Source organism: Sus scrofa, chromosome 7 (genome assembly GCF_000003025.6).
Source record: "Sus scrofa isolate TJ Tabasco breed Duroc chromosome 7, Sscrofa11.1, whole genome shotgun sequence".
Classification (NCBI taxonomy): domain Eukaryota; kingdom Metazoa; phylum Chordata; class Mammalia; order Artiodactyla; family Suidae; genus Sus; species Sus scrofa.
In genome coordinates this window covers 40,868,637-40,883,119 of record NC_010449.5, presented here as the reverse complement: position 1 = coordinate 40,883,119, position 14,483 = coordinate 40,868,637, and the positions used below count along the sequence as shown (strand labels likewise).

At 45.1% G+C, this 14,483-nt stretch overlaps 1 long non-coding RNA gene across 1 annotated transcript in view; it reads left to right on the top strand.

Moving 5' to 3' along the window:
• Positions 1-14,483, top strand: part of LOC102161511 — a 27,839-nt gene extending 13,356 nt beyond the window's left edge. Inside the window, exons 2-3 of the long non-coding RNA XR_002345746.1 lie at positions 11,435-11,631; positions 12,633-14,483. This is a non-coding gene — a long non-coding RNA (uncharacterized LOC102161511). The remainder of the gene's footprint in view (positions 1-11,434; positions 11,632-12,632) is intronic.

Below are 14,483 nucleotides of genomic sequence, written 5' to 3'. Positions count from 1 at the left end.
GGACATATTACCCCTATAGCGACATAGAAGGTCGAAGGCATGCAGTTAGGACTGGACCCTGGAGACAGGGTGTAAAACCCGCAGTAAGGTTAGACCCAGAAGCAAGCGCTGATGCTGAGGGTTTTTTTTTTTTTTTTTTTTTGCCTTTTTAGGGCCGAATCCATGGCATATGGAGGTTCCCAGGCTAGGGGTCAAATCCGAGCTACAGCTGCCAGCCTATGCCACAGCCATAGCAACGCCAGATCCTACACCACAGCTCCTGGCAATGCTGGATCCTTAACCCACTGAGCGAGGCCAGGGATCGAATCCGCAACCTCATGGTTCCTAGTCGGATTTGTTTCTGCTGCACCACGACAGGAACTCCAAGAGCTGACCCTGATTTTAAGGGCTGTGGAAGAGCCCCTGAAAGCCTCCTTCTTAACCCAGCTTTGGTGCGAGAGAAGGTCAAGGGTGTCCTGGGGCCCGTGGGTGGTAAAGGGAGGGAGGAGACGAGGAAGACAAGGCCACTGCGTGATCCCAGACAAACCTTGCGTGAGTACGGTCTGTTCCCGCCTGCGTGCTCCTGGCTGTCGCCTCCGCCGCCGCCGCCGCCGCCGCCCCTGCCGCCCCTGGTCAGACCCGCACTGCCTCTCCCTGCCCTGACCTGACACCCCAGGCTGGGCCTCGGGCTTAGGGACCATGAAACCAGAAGGGACTAGAACAACAAGAGGCCTGTGGCAACCGCTGGTCCACAGCAAGCATTTTGACTGTTGTTTTGCCAGATAATATGCCCTGATGACCTGTGGTCGCCTCCAGGGACATGAGCCAGGCTTCCTCTTGAGGCAGGAGGTAGGTGAGCTCAGGGAGGTGGTTGGGAAGAATTCTCAGTTTTCATTTTGTAGTCTTTGGTAGCTTTTGAATTTCTTATATCGTGCCTGCTTTTGTGTGTTTCTTCTATGACTCAAAGTTAAAAGTATATAAAGTGACTTTTAAAAGTTAGAGTAAGACGGAACGGCACCTGCCTGCTTGGGCCTAGACAAATTGCTTGGCCCCTTAGGGGTGTGGAGCTGGAGCACGGAGGTGGGGCAGGGCAGGTGAGAGGGTGGGTGCAAGTCCTCAGCCTGTGCCAGCACAGATGGCATCATGGGCCAGCCTCTGGCACCACCCGGGGGCAAAGTTGCAGAGCTCTTAACTTGGGCAAACCCCAGAACCTTTTCACACCTCAGTTCCCTCCTCTTTAAAATGGGAGTAGATCTTTTTTTTTTTTTTAACCTTTTCTAGGGCTGCTCCCTTGGCATATGGAGGTTCCCAGGCTAGGGGTCTAATCGGAGCTGTAGCCACCAGCCTACACCACAGCCACAGCAACATAGGATCCGAGGCATATCTGCAACCTACACCACAGCTCATGGCAACACCGGATCCTTAACCCATGGGGCAAGGCCAGGGATCGAATCCACAACCTCTTGGTTCCTAGTCGGATTCATTAACCACTGAGCCTCCACGACAGGAACTCTGAAATGGGAGTAGATCTTAATCCAGCCAACTAACAGGATTTGGGACTTTTGTTTTGTTTTCCTTTGGTTTTGTGCTTTCCTGGCGACTTGAACTTGATATTTCCGTGCATTGTAGGTGTGACATAGTGATTGGATATTGAAACAAGGGGAAGGGTCAATGGCAGACAAAATGCCTAGAGCCAGGTTGGGAGGAGTTAACGACCTGACACACGTTGTAATGACCTACTTCCCCCTGGCATCTCTGCAGAGCTAAAAACAGGACCTCAGTTCTGTCATTTCCAAGAAAAGAAAGCCTATGGCCTTAGCTGTGTTTTTGATGGTCTTACGAATTTTAAATAACCACAGGAAAGCATGGGAGACTCTTCTTGAGATATAAATCTCTGTTTCTGTCCTTTTAGAAGCTTCGCAAACAAAGTACTGTCAAAATAATCACTGTTCTGCCAGTCATGTTAATGAGGAAATTCTGTTTTAACAATTTTCCTTCCCTTTCCTCCTGGAGGTAGGCCCAGAGAATGCCAGCTCAAAGGCCAAATTATCCACACATGCATCCATAGTTAAATGCATGGGCAAGAGCTTGCATCTGCACGGGTTTTTTTAAATTGAGGCATAGTTGATTGACAATGTTGTGTTAATTCTAGATGTACAACACATATGTATACGTATATATATATATCATATTCTTTTTCATTTGTAGGTTATTATAAGATACTGAATATAGTTCCCTGGGTTCTGTAGTAGATCTGTGTTGTTTCTCTGTTTTCTATGTAGTGGTGTGTCTCTGTTAATCCCAAACTCCTGGCTTATCCCTCCCTCTCACTTTCCCTTTTGGGTAATGGTAAGTTTGTTTTCTGTGTCTGTGACTCTGTTTCTGTTTTGTAAATAAGTTCATTTGTGTCATTTTTTAGATTCGACATAAAAGGGAGATCATGTGGTATCTGTCTTTCCCTGTCTGACTTACTTCACTTAGTATGAGAATCTCTGGGTCCCTCCATGTTGCTGCAAATGGCATTATTTCATTCCTTTTTATGGCTGAGTAGTATTCCACTGCATACATGTACCATATCTTCTTTATCCATTTTTTTCCTGTCTTTTGTTTTTTTAGGCCCACACCTGTGGCATATGGAGGTTCCCAGGCTCGGGGTCGAATCGGAGCTACAGCTGCCTGCTTATACCACAACCATAGGAATGCAGAATCCGAGCTGTGTCTGCCACCTACACCACAGCTCACGGCAATGCCTGATCCTTAACCCACTGAGCAAGGCCAGGGATTGAACGTGAGTCCTCATGGATACTAGTCAGGTTTGTTAACCACTGAGCCACAATGGGAACTCCTCTTTGTTCTTCTGTTGATGGATGTTTAGGTTGCTTTCATGTGTTGACTATTGTAAAATACATCTGCAGATTTTAAACTGATTTTACTATAGAACTAGCTTCATGGTTTTCCTGAGTTGTAGATGTGCATGGCCTTGGTATAAATAAATAATTACACACGTGCATATGTATACACATAAACTAGTAAGGCAATCTAAAAATAGAGGGAAAAAAAAGTACAATTCTTCCACAACCCTACTAACCAGTTATAACTGCTCATGACAGTTGTGTGTTGTGTGTATTTTTGAAAAAATGTTTTCTTTGGCATACATTTACATTTTTTCCTTTGTCTATACATCAGAAAGACCAATAGCCGGATTATAGTCACACAACTTTCACCCTTTCCATGCATGGTGATAACGGAGCAAAGGCCTTTTGTTTTTCTTTCCGGAAAGTCCTGCTTCTGAGGGTGGGTGCCTCCTTCGCTCTTTATTCACAGCCTGGGGGCTGCCCTGCAGTTGAAAAGATTATTCCACAGTGTGGGGGGGTGTGGGGTAGGGGGGGTGCTGAACCCAGTCTGGTCGTTTTTCTGTTCCTCCTACTTGCTGCAGGTCAGACATCCTCAAGGCCAAGAAAAGTTGTGACATTTGGGCAGGACACTTACTCCAGGGGAGTGTGTGCACATTTCTCCAATGGGATAAACCCTTCGCCTTTGTCCTGGAGTTTAGTGTTCCGATTCGATTATTGCTGGCCTGACTTTTTAGCCATTTTCTGTCTCTTTTTCTAATAAGAGAAACTCTGAAACCTGTAAGTGCCTCCAAGTTTCTAACCCATCTATGGTGCACCTGCCGTGGCCTCCCCACCCCCATCCTCACCCCCACAGGCAGGCAGCAGGGTGGGCGGCAGCCAGTGCTAGCTTCCCACCTCCCCCAGCCTGGTCACCAGGCTCTGGAAGCTTCTCAGGGCCAGCTTTGCACTGGAACGGGCCCTACTCAGCAAACAAAGAACAATGAAAACATTGTTCTGTGTCAGGTTCACAGGGTAAAACCTTCTGGGCCAGGCGCAAGCTCCCTCTGCTTGGCTCTCTTCTGACTTTGACTTTCTAAGGGACCAGGTGCTGACTCCTGGCTGGGGCCAAGGTTATCCCCCAGTGCGGAGCCCCTCCCACCCCCCCCCACCAGGCTCGAAGTCGCTTTCACATCCCCCTTCCTGGCAAAGGCCATGATCCCGCCCCACCTCCCAGAGACAGAACAACTGTAACAAATGCCAGTGTCATTCTCCCTCTTTCTTTCTCACCATCATGATTCCTCCCATCCTACTTTTGAAATACCAAATATACATCTTTTCCCAAACATATATGGTGGTGTTTTTCCTAAATGCATGCTTAGCCTATCTTTAAGGAAATCAGGCCCTGCCAATCGGAGGTCCACGCATCAGCATTTGGGCAACCAGGAGTGTTCTCTTGGAGGTCAGTTTCAGTAGGATTAAAATAATTTCTGCCAATGAGCTTTTATGAATTCGGGAGATCTAAAATTGAAGTTTGTTCTATTTTAATGTGAACTCATTGACCTATACATTTTGAGATGTGTCTCTAATTGCTGGAGGAAAAAGATAGCCACAAACATTAAGGACCTTTATTCAGAACTGTCTGAGACCAGCTCAGCAGGATGGGGCTGAAGAACGAGTGCTGTGAAACTTAAGGAAAAAGTTAACATAAAACAAGACACAGAGACATTTATCTTAAGTAAAGGTGGGAACCGGGGGACTCAAGGTCTCAGGGACCAAGATCCCCACCTCAAGAAGCCACACTGCTTTTTTTGTGCTCTTGAGGATGACATCAAGTGAGGAGGGGGTTGTAGGTGCAGGATATAGGTTTTTTTAAGTTATTTTAAAAGTCACATAGCCAGGAGTTCCTGTCGTGGTGCAGTGGTTAATGAATCCGACTAGGAACCATGAGGTTGCAGGTTCGATCCCTGCCCTTGCTCAGTGGGTTAACGATCTGGCGTTGCTGTGAGCTGTGGTGTAGGTCGCAGACGCGGCTCAGATCCTGCGTTGCTATGGCTCTGGCATAGGCTGGCGGCTGGCTACAGCTCCGATTCGACCCCTAGCCTGGGAATCTCCATATGCCGCAGGAGCAGCCCAAGAAATGGCAAAAAGACAAAAAAAAAAAAAAAAAAAAAAAAGTCACATAGCCAGTTGCTGATTAAGCTTTTATTCTGACCTTTAGGCATTGAACAATCATTAGCATTGAGGAAGTTTGGTGTCAGCTATCCATGCATAGCATCTAGAGAATCACCATTGTGCTTCTGCAGATGGCATGCGATCTGCAGCAACCCGTGTGCCTAGGCTTACACCTTGGTCTCCTTGCTAAGGCATATCCTGCTAAGGACCCCTCATAAACCCCTTGGGGCCATGAGGCTCCTCTTTCTTTTATTCTTAAGAGGACATATCATGCTGTGCAAACGGCGTGCCAATCTGCACAGGTCCGGCCTGCCTAGACCAACACATTAAGTCCTCACTCAGCTGAGCACATGAATAACTCATGCCTTTAGGTCTCTGTTCTTAAGCTTAAGTCATTTACCAGCACTGCGACTGTTCTCTAAGCAGGAAGATGGGGTAAAGTAAAGCAGGACAAGATGGAGTTTTCAGCAAAGAGGCCAAGAAAATATTGTAGAAACATGACTCGCAACACAAAATAGCGTTTTTTAAAGTAAAATTAATTTTCTTTGAAGTCCCTTCGAAGGCTTTTTAAAAATGTGAGGTCCAGTTATATGACAAATATTAAACTCACCAGGAGACCATTTAAAGAGTATATGTGCCCAGGCTTCCCTCCGACAAATGTCCTGTCAAAATATACAACATTTCAGTTCCCATCATGGCACAGTGGAAGCGAATCCGACTAGGAACCATGAGGTTATGGGTTCAATCCCTGGCCTTGCTCAGTGGGTTAAGGATCTGGCATTGCTCTGGCTGTGGCATAGGCCAGTGGCAACAGCTCTGATTAGATCCCTAGCCTGGGAACCTCCATATGCTGTGGATGTGGTCCTCAAAAGACAAAAGACAAAAAAAAAAAAAATATATATATACAACATTTCATTCTTTGAGAAGGTTTCCTTGTAACATTTGCTGCCTACCCCCAGGCAACCACCGTTTGACTTTTTATAAAGACTGCAGATTTGTTTTGCCTTTTATAATATCATATGAAAGGAATAAAATCATACCGTAAGTACCCTTTTGTGTCTGGTTGTTCCACTAACATGGCCATTTGAGAGTGACACGTGTCGTATCAGCATTTCATACCTTTTTATTAGGAGCCTTTGGCCCAACATTGACCAAGAAAGCCTCAAGACAGGCAGCCACTTGGAGCCAGGCAAGGCCACAGCAGGTCACTCAGCAGCAGAAGTCAGTGGCCATGTCGTAAGGACACTCAAGCAGCATTTTGGAGGGCACCATGTGGCAGGGAACTGAGGCCTCCTGCCAACAGCCAGACGAGTGCACCATCTTGGAAGCAGATCTTGCAGCCCCAGCAAGCCTTCCAATGAGTGTAGTTCTGCCTTTCATAACCACACCCTCGTGGGGAACCTGAGCCAGTTTTCCACGGTGTTGAAATAGTTGCCAGCATTGCACAGTACAGATATACCACAATGTATTTATCCATTTGCCAGTCAGTGGACACTGGGAGTATTTTCACTTCTTGGCTGAATTATGAATAAAGATGTCTTGAACATTCTTGTAGAGGTCTTTTTTGTGGACATGTGTTTTCATTTCTCTTTGGTAGATATCTAGGAGTAGAACTGCTAGATCATAGAGTAAGTAGATGTTAATTTTGTTTTTTAAAAAGCCAGATTGTTTCTTAAAGTAAGTACATTATTTCACACCCCCGTCAACATGTTAGAAGAATCTAGGCACTCAGACTTCCTCACCAATATTTGGTGTTGCCATTGTGATGGTTATGTAGTGCCGTCTCACTGTATTTTCCCTTTACTTTGGCTTCCTAACTTTCAATTTTCTAGTACATGTGAATTAGCATCAGCCATGTGAAAATATTATGCAAGGCGTACAAGTGCCGTGCTGCTCAAAGTGCGGCCGTGGGCCTGTCATATTCTCTGGGAACTGCAGAACCTCAGGCCCCACCCCTGACCTCCTGTTGAATCAGAATCTGTATTTCACCAAGATCCCCAGAGGGTTCTTGTGCCCCAAGTCAAGTTCAAGAAGCATGGCATTAGGGCATATAAAGATAAGTAAGATATGGGTATTGTCCTCAAGAAATGAGGCAGCATAAAAAAGGTGGTGAGGAGGGAGTTCCCATCGTGGCACAGCAGGATGAATCGACGAGGAACCATGAGGTGGTGGGTTCGATCCCTGCCCTTGCTCAGTGGGTTAAGGATCCAGCATTGCTGTGTGCTGTGGTGTAGGTCACAGATGCAGCTCAGATCCTGCATTGCTGTGACTGTGGTGTAGGCTGGCAGCTGTAGCTCCAGTTGGACCCCTAGCCTGGGAACCTCCATATGCTCTGGGTGCAGCCCTAAAAAGAAAAAAAAAAAAGTGGTGAGGAAGAAAGAAAGGCAAGGTTCTTAAAATAGGCAGATATGCTGCAGCAACAGACGTGAAAACAAGGCCTGGAGAGGTGGGAGAGGGCTTCATGGGGAAGGTGTCACCTGTCTGGGTCATGAGGAGGAGGAAGAGGTATCCTTGGCCACCTTGTAGGATGCTTAACCTTAAAAAAGCAGACGTTAGACTGAGAGGTGGTGAGAGGAGAGGGAAAGAGCAGCTTTTGGACAAGAGTAACTGTACGAGTAAGAGAGAAAGAAGTTCAGTGACCTCAGCTTCCCCAATCTTGTACACTGTTTACATACAAGATAGAGGAGTTCACGTGTAGATAGAGGAGTTCCCATTGTGGCTCAGTGGGTTAAAGATCTGGCATTACCAGGAGCTGTGGTGTAGGCCGCAGACGTGCTTGGATCCCACATTGCTGTGGCTGTGGTGTAGGCTGGCGGCTACAGTTCCGATTCAACCCCTAGCTTGGGAACTTCCATATACTGCAGTGTGGCTCTAAAAAGAAAAAAAAAAAAAAAAAAAAAAGATTGTAGCTATATAGATATGTTCATTCATTTAAGGTTTTGGTTTGAGACCTCAGGACATAGAACTAATAGAACAGATACTATGTGTCATGATTATTAGCAATGGCAGTAGTTTTTTTTTTAATTTTTTTTTTTTTTTATTTAGAGTTGCATCCCTGGTGGCATATGAAGATTCCCAGGCTAGGGGTGTATCAGAGTTGTAGCTGCTGGCCTACACCACAGCCACAGCAATGCCAGGTCCAAGCTGCATCTGTGACCTACACCACAGCTCACAACAACTCCGGATCCTTAACCCACTGAGTGAGGCAGGGATCGAACCTGCATCCTCATGGATGCTTGTCAGTTTCGTTTCTGCTGAGCCACGATGGGAACTCAGACTATAGATTTTCTTGAGCGACAGCAAAGAAAGTGCAAACATCAAGACCCGGGACACCAAAAGTGCAACAAAATATTGATGTGGAAATTAGATACAAATAGAGTTTTATGTGTATACAGAAAAATGTGTATGTATACACAAAAAGGAGCCATTTGGATTTTGGAATGGGCAAGCCAGAATTTAGATAGATACATTTTTTTCTATTTGATTTGAACATTATCAGTGTTGGGAGCTAAGACGTGGGGTAAAGTGTGGTGAGTACTTAGTTGCTTAGATGCTAAAATGAACCAGGGCAGCCTGTGGTGTGAGTGCCAGAAGCTGTCTCCATGGTCAGTCACAGTGGGCTTCACGATGCTGTAAATGTGCAGACACAGCCTGCACCTGGGTGTTTATTTAATGTAAATAGTTTTTGTTTCCAATGAGGCAGTTTCTGGTACTCCTATGCAATATTACTCGGCTTTTTTTATTGTAAAAAGAAAACCCACTCTTTAGGAATGAGAAGGGATTTTAGGCACACGGGTCATCTAGGGGTCACTGTGTCAGACAGGCCCCATCCTCCTCCTCTGGGCTTTAGATCTGCGTTGAGATCCATTTTGGTGGTTGGTTTTTAATCCAAACTCAGTGCATTTTTAAAAAAATAGTTACAAATACAAGATAAGGAGAACACTTGAATACACAGCAGGGAGAAATGTGCCTGGTGTAGGTTCTGCAGAAATCGCCTGAGTCCAGTCCACTGGCGGTCTGTTTCCCGTTGGGAACATGAAATGGAGCAGAACCAGCCACGATCCATTCTGCACGGTCACAATAGGATCCCTCCGACTGGCTCTGTCTTGGGTCATCCCACACCCCATTGCGTTTTTGCTTGTATTTGTGCTCACACAGCCACCCAGGAGATGGACTGGAGCTGCAGCCACGGCTCCCAGACCCCTTGGAGGAACCTTAGCCTTTTCTTGAGTCAACATGGGCACTTTGGTTGGAACGATCTGGCTGGAGTGGGAGCCCTGCCGTCCCCTTGCTTGCCTGCTCCGGGCTCTCTGGGGTCTCACCGGCAGGAGCATGGTGGTCATCGGAGAGCCCCAGCCCCTTGGAGGCCCTGTCTACATGTGCTTTCACGCCCTTAGCCTGCAGGAGTCAGGTTTGCCATTGAAAATGATAACCTGCACGTTTTTCTTTTGTATTTTGATAAACACTGAAGAAGCTGGAGCTGTTAAACTTTATCTTGGGGAAAACCTCAGAACTGGCTTATTTGGTGTTGTGGAACCTCTTACTGCTTTCAATACATGATTAGTAATCAACTGTTTTGTACATTGTTTTCAGTTTCATTTCGACAAACAAGCACTGTAATTACAGTATTAGAATAAAATCTCTTAACTATTAAAAATACAATACAATACAATGCAATACAATACAATGCAATGAACCAGGGCAGGAATAAAACACATTTAAAGTGAGTTTGCAGATTGATTCTAGGGAAAGAATCATTAAAGAAAAGACAATTTTAAAAGGGCTGCAAAGAATTTTGTAATTGGTATTCTTTTTTTCTTTTTTGGCCTTTTTAGGGCCGCATCCATGCCACAGGGAGGTTCCCAGGTTCTCAGTCGAATCTAAGCTATAGTTGCTGGCCTACACTACAGCCACAGCAACGCCAGATCCTTAATCCACTGAGTGAGGCCAAGTCAAACCCACATCCTTATGGAAACTAGTTGGGTTTGTTATTGCTGAGCCACAAGCGGAGCTCCTGTAATCCGTATTCTTTAAAAATGCTATCCCATTTGTTTTTGTCTACCAGGTCTAGGAGGACATCGTTTGAGTTTACTAATAGTCTCCCCTAGGAAATTGAGTTTATCACAAAGTGGAGTATAGTGAAAAGAACTTGAACTTGAGTTTATCATATAGTGAAAAGAACTTGGATTTGGTTTCTCTGCTTCCTGTCTGCCTGACCTTGGACCAATTACTTTATCTGAAATTGTTTCCTCGCGTGTAAAATAGAAAAACAAATCGCCCTCTAGGGTTGTTGTGAAGATCAAAAGCTCCTCCACGAGCCCCTTTTTCTTTTATTCTAAAAGTTCATACTCATTAAGTGAACTGTAAAGAATTTTAACAAGGTGTGGGGAGAATTGAACTCTAACTTGACACATAAAGATAAAATATTTTAAAATACGTTTTGAATTTGAGACACCTTGTCCTCAAAGCAAAATAACTGGGAAATGAGAAAAAGCCATCAGACCAGGGAAGCTGTAAACTGGACTGGTTACCTAGCTTTTCAGCCGGAAGAAGGAAACCGCTCATGGGGCTATGCAGTGTCCGCCCTGAGAGTGGGTAACAGTGCCCCCTGGTGGACGATGAATGGAAAGAACACACTCAAGAGTTTCCTAGTACCTGAAACTTTCTGAAGTAGATACTCTTGCTTGTATACGGTATTTGCCTTTGGTAAAAACAAGTTCTTATTTTTCCCGCCTTCGGCATATGGAGGTTCGCAGGCTAGACTCAATTGGAGCTACAGCTGCTGGCCTGCGCTACAGCCACAGTAACACGGGATCCGAGCTGCATCTGCAACCTACAGCACAGCTTACGGCCACGCTGGATCCTTAACCCACTGAGCAAGGCCAGGGATCAAACTTGCATCCTTATGGATCCTAATCGGGTTCGTTAGCTGCTGAGCCATGACAGGAGTTCCAAAACAAGTTCATTTTTATCACACGATCTATCATTCTGGTTCATTTATAGGCATCTGCTATTTTCCCTGACTCTACAGAGCTACATTTACAGAGCATAAATTTTAAACTTTTTCTTTCAATGATCATCACAATCTTGAACTGTGCAAGAAGTTCACTGTCAGCTGGGCCTGAATCTTCGTGTTATAAACATTCGGCAAGAGAGCAGCCTGAGCCATGGTTTTCATATGTAAAATGGATTTGGTAATACCTGCCTTCCTGTGATCTTGGCAAAATCGTGCAGAACGCTGTTTGTAAATGTCTTTGAAGGCTGCAGTGCCTGCAAAGCGCAAAATATAACTATGATTTAAAGGAGGCTTCAGGGTGAGGAAAAGAAAATAACTCCAAAAATGCGTAAGAGGCAATTAATTGCAAAAATGCAATTCAGAGTAAAACTGAGGCCCATTAACATACTAACAGGTTGTGATGTTACATCTACATATTTTTTTTTCCCTCCAGAATCTCTCCATTCTGAGCTCTTGAACCTACACAGCTTAGTTGTAGGAGAAGGATTGGAAGCTAACACTGAACATGCCTGTCTAATCTGCCAGGCTCTGAGGTTTCACACATTCTTTTGTCATTTAAACTTTCCACCAACCCTTTGAAGAAGGTGTTATTTCCATTTTCACAAATAAGGAAACCACCCCTCAGAAGAGGTAAGTAGCAGAATCAGCATTTGCACTCAGGTCTGTTTGACGCCCCGGTTTCCCCTACCTCACATGTCGGGTTGCTAAAACATCCCCCCTTCTTCTGCATCATTTTTTGCAAACAAGAAACACTTCAGTAAACCTCAAGAAGTTTGGGTCCCCCCCCATAATTCCATAATTTCCCTTCTCTGCTCTTCAGTTCTGCCTACTCTGTACCCAAATGTGCACTAAAACCAAAATAGAATTTAAATATGTGTACGTAAATTGAGTACGTTATCTGCAGGTAGGGAAATTTAAAGGAAAATCATAGGCAGTCTTGAATCCCTTGCAAAGGGTTCAGGGAGCCCAGCCCTGCTGTGAGCATTACCCAGTGTTACTGCAGAGTCACAGTGTCACAGCCTGGGAAGTGCTAGAGACAAGAAAGTGTCCCATTTTATTGTCCGGTGAGTTGGGCCAGTCGCTTATTTAAATAAAATCTGTTGCCTTTTAAAAAGTCATTAGGCTCCAGAGTAAAGAAAACTATCTTTGAAACTTCTAAATTGACAAATTAGATCAGCTAATATTTGAGCTTACTAGCTGAAAAATTCTTTACTGGACTTATATAAATATGCTTAAATTCCACATATATACACAGTATAATGTCAATTTTTTAAAAAAGCAGAATATATGAGTTCCCATTGTGGCTCAGTGGTAACAAGCCAGACTAGTATCCATGAGGATGTGGGTTCAATCCCTGGCCTTGATCAGCGGGTTAAGGATCCAGCGTTGCCATGAGCTGTGATGTAGGTCACAGATGCGCTCGGATCTTGTGTTTGCTGTGGCTGTGGCATAGGCTCTCACTGGACCCCTAGCCTGGGAACCTCCATATGCCACGGGTGCAGCCCTAAAAAGAAAAAAAAGAAAAAAAATATATAAAAGCATGTGGGTAGAAAAGTGTTAAGAGAAAGTTAACATTATTACGTTTAGGTATTGAATTACAGATAATTCTTATTATCTTTTTTTATCATAAGCACAAACTGCATTTGTAATGGGAAGACATCTTAATATAAAATACACAGACATCTTTGATGTCATGGCAGGAACCTAAGAAGCTCAGAATGACAGCTGTGTACTTACTTCAAGGTAAGTGTGTGTTTCTTATGGAGTAACTTCAGGGCTGTGGCCTTGGGCAGTACTGTTTAGAAAATGTGAATCCAAAGTTTGAAAGGTCAGCTTACTCAGAGGGTTAGTGCCCAAGCCAGTGGAATTATTCCTCAGGTTGCATTTTCAAAGTGCACAGTCCTTCCTCCATCTTTGTGGGACGATTGAGTCACAGTTTCCATGACTGCTCTGTATTTGTTATACAGATAAAGGGACCCACGGATGTGGAGGGCAGGCAACCATACTCCATTTACATAATGGACTTGAGCGGACGTCCTGGGAGTTTGGTAGTCACAGGGGGTCCCAGAACCAATCTGTCTCAGACACTGAGGGGCAGCTGTCTGGAGAATTATACAGTATACAGTGTGGACTCAAAAGATCACTGAGATAGGTTGCTTTGGGTTTTATCATACAGAACTAAACTTCCCGAATGTCTTTGGAGGAAAAAAAAAATCCCCAAACTGTAAAACCCCGAAACCCCTCAAACCACCAAGTAAAATCTCCAAAAATGGAGAAATGTCCTCGAGGAATGGGGTGAGGAGGCTCATTGGAGTCAAGTTGTTCCGTGCAGAGAGAATGCGCATTCCCTTCAGGCAGAAGGATGGAAATGAAAAATACTCAGTCTAGGAACACTCCAGTAAGTTTCTAAGTCAACTTGGGGGTCCCTCAAGCTCCTTCAGCGTTCATGCTGGGTGCCTTTATCCTGGTCTGCAAAAGCCTGGCTAAGAGGATGCCCACCTGTCCTTTTCTGTCTTTGAAATTGCATCTCTGGGCTCCTCAGTCTTTGGGCATCTGTGAGCTCATCTGCTTTGAGTTGCTTTCTTCCTGGACGGGGAGTTTTAGAGAAGTGACAGTGAGCTACTCACAGGTCAGACAAGGAGGCTTTGGTCATGTGGGAGACAGCAGAGTGAGGAGGGCGGGAGAAAACTAGACCCCCTCTGGGAGTTCCCTTGTGGCACAGTGGGTTAAAGATCCAGCGTTGTCACTGCAACAGCTTGGGTTGCCATTGTGATGCAAGTTCAAGCTCCAGTCCGGGAACTTGCACATGCCACAGGCTCGGCCAAAAACCCAAACCAAAACTAAACCCACTCAGAATAAAGAGGAAAGGCAAGGGGCCAGCTGGGGGGTCCCTGAGGGTGGGGCCCTGGGGCTGAGTGAGGACGACAGTGCCAGGGCAGGGAGAGGGTGAAGCAGGGGTTGCCCTGCCTGAGGGCTTGAGGGCACATAGATCATCCTATTTTTAAAGTGACGTTTTTTGGGTGTTCAATTTCTTTATCAAATTTATTTGAGTAACTTCGTGTCCCTTCCATTCATGTTAGATTGAATGAAGCACATGCCTTCCATCACGTCCTCCCAATATTTAATATTTCCTCTTTTCCTATTTTCTTTATTCATTTCCTGTAAGCAATGAAACATTATAAATGACTTTCACTCAAGCTTCTAAGACCCCTAGGACCTCTGCCCGATTATATATAAAGTAGCCAGCACCGAGGTGGACCAGCCAATGTAATGATGATCAAGATAGGGGTGACTATTTACAATTTGAAAAGTAAGAAAATGAAGCCAGATTTTAAGAGATATCTATGAGGGGGTATAATGGCAGAGTCAGTATTGCGAGGAATGAAATTCAGAGATCTGGGCGTTCCTGTTGTGGCTCCGTGGTATGAACCTGAATGGTATCCATGAGGATGCGGGTTCGATCCCTGGCCTCGCTCAGTGGG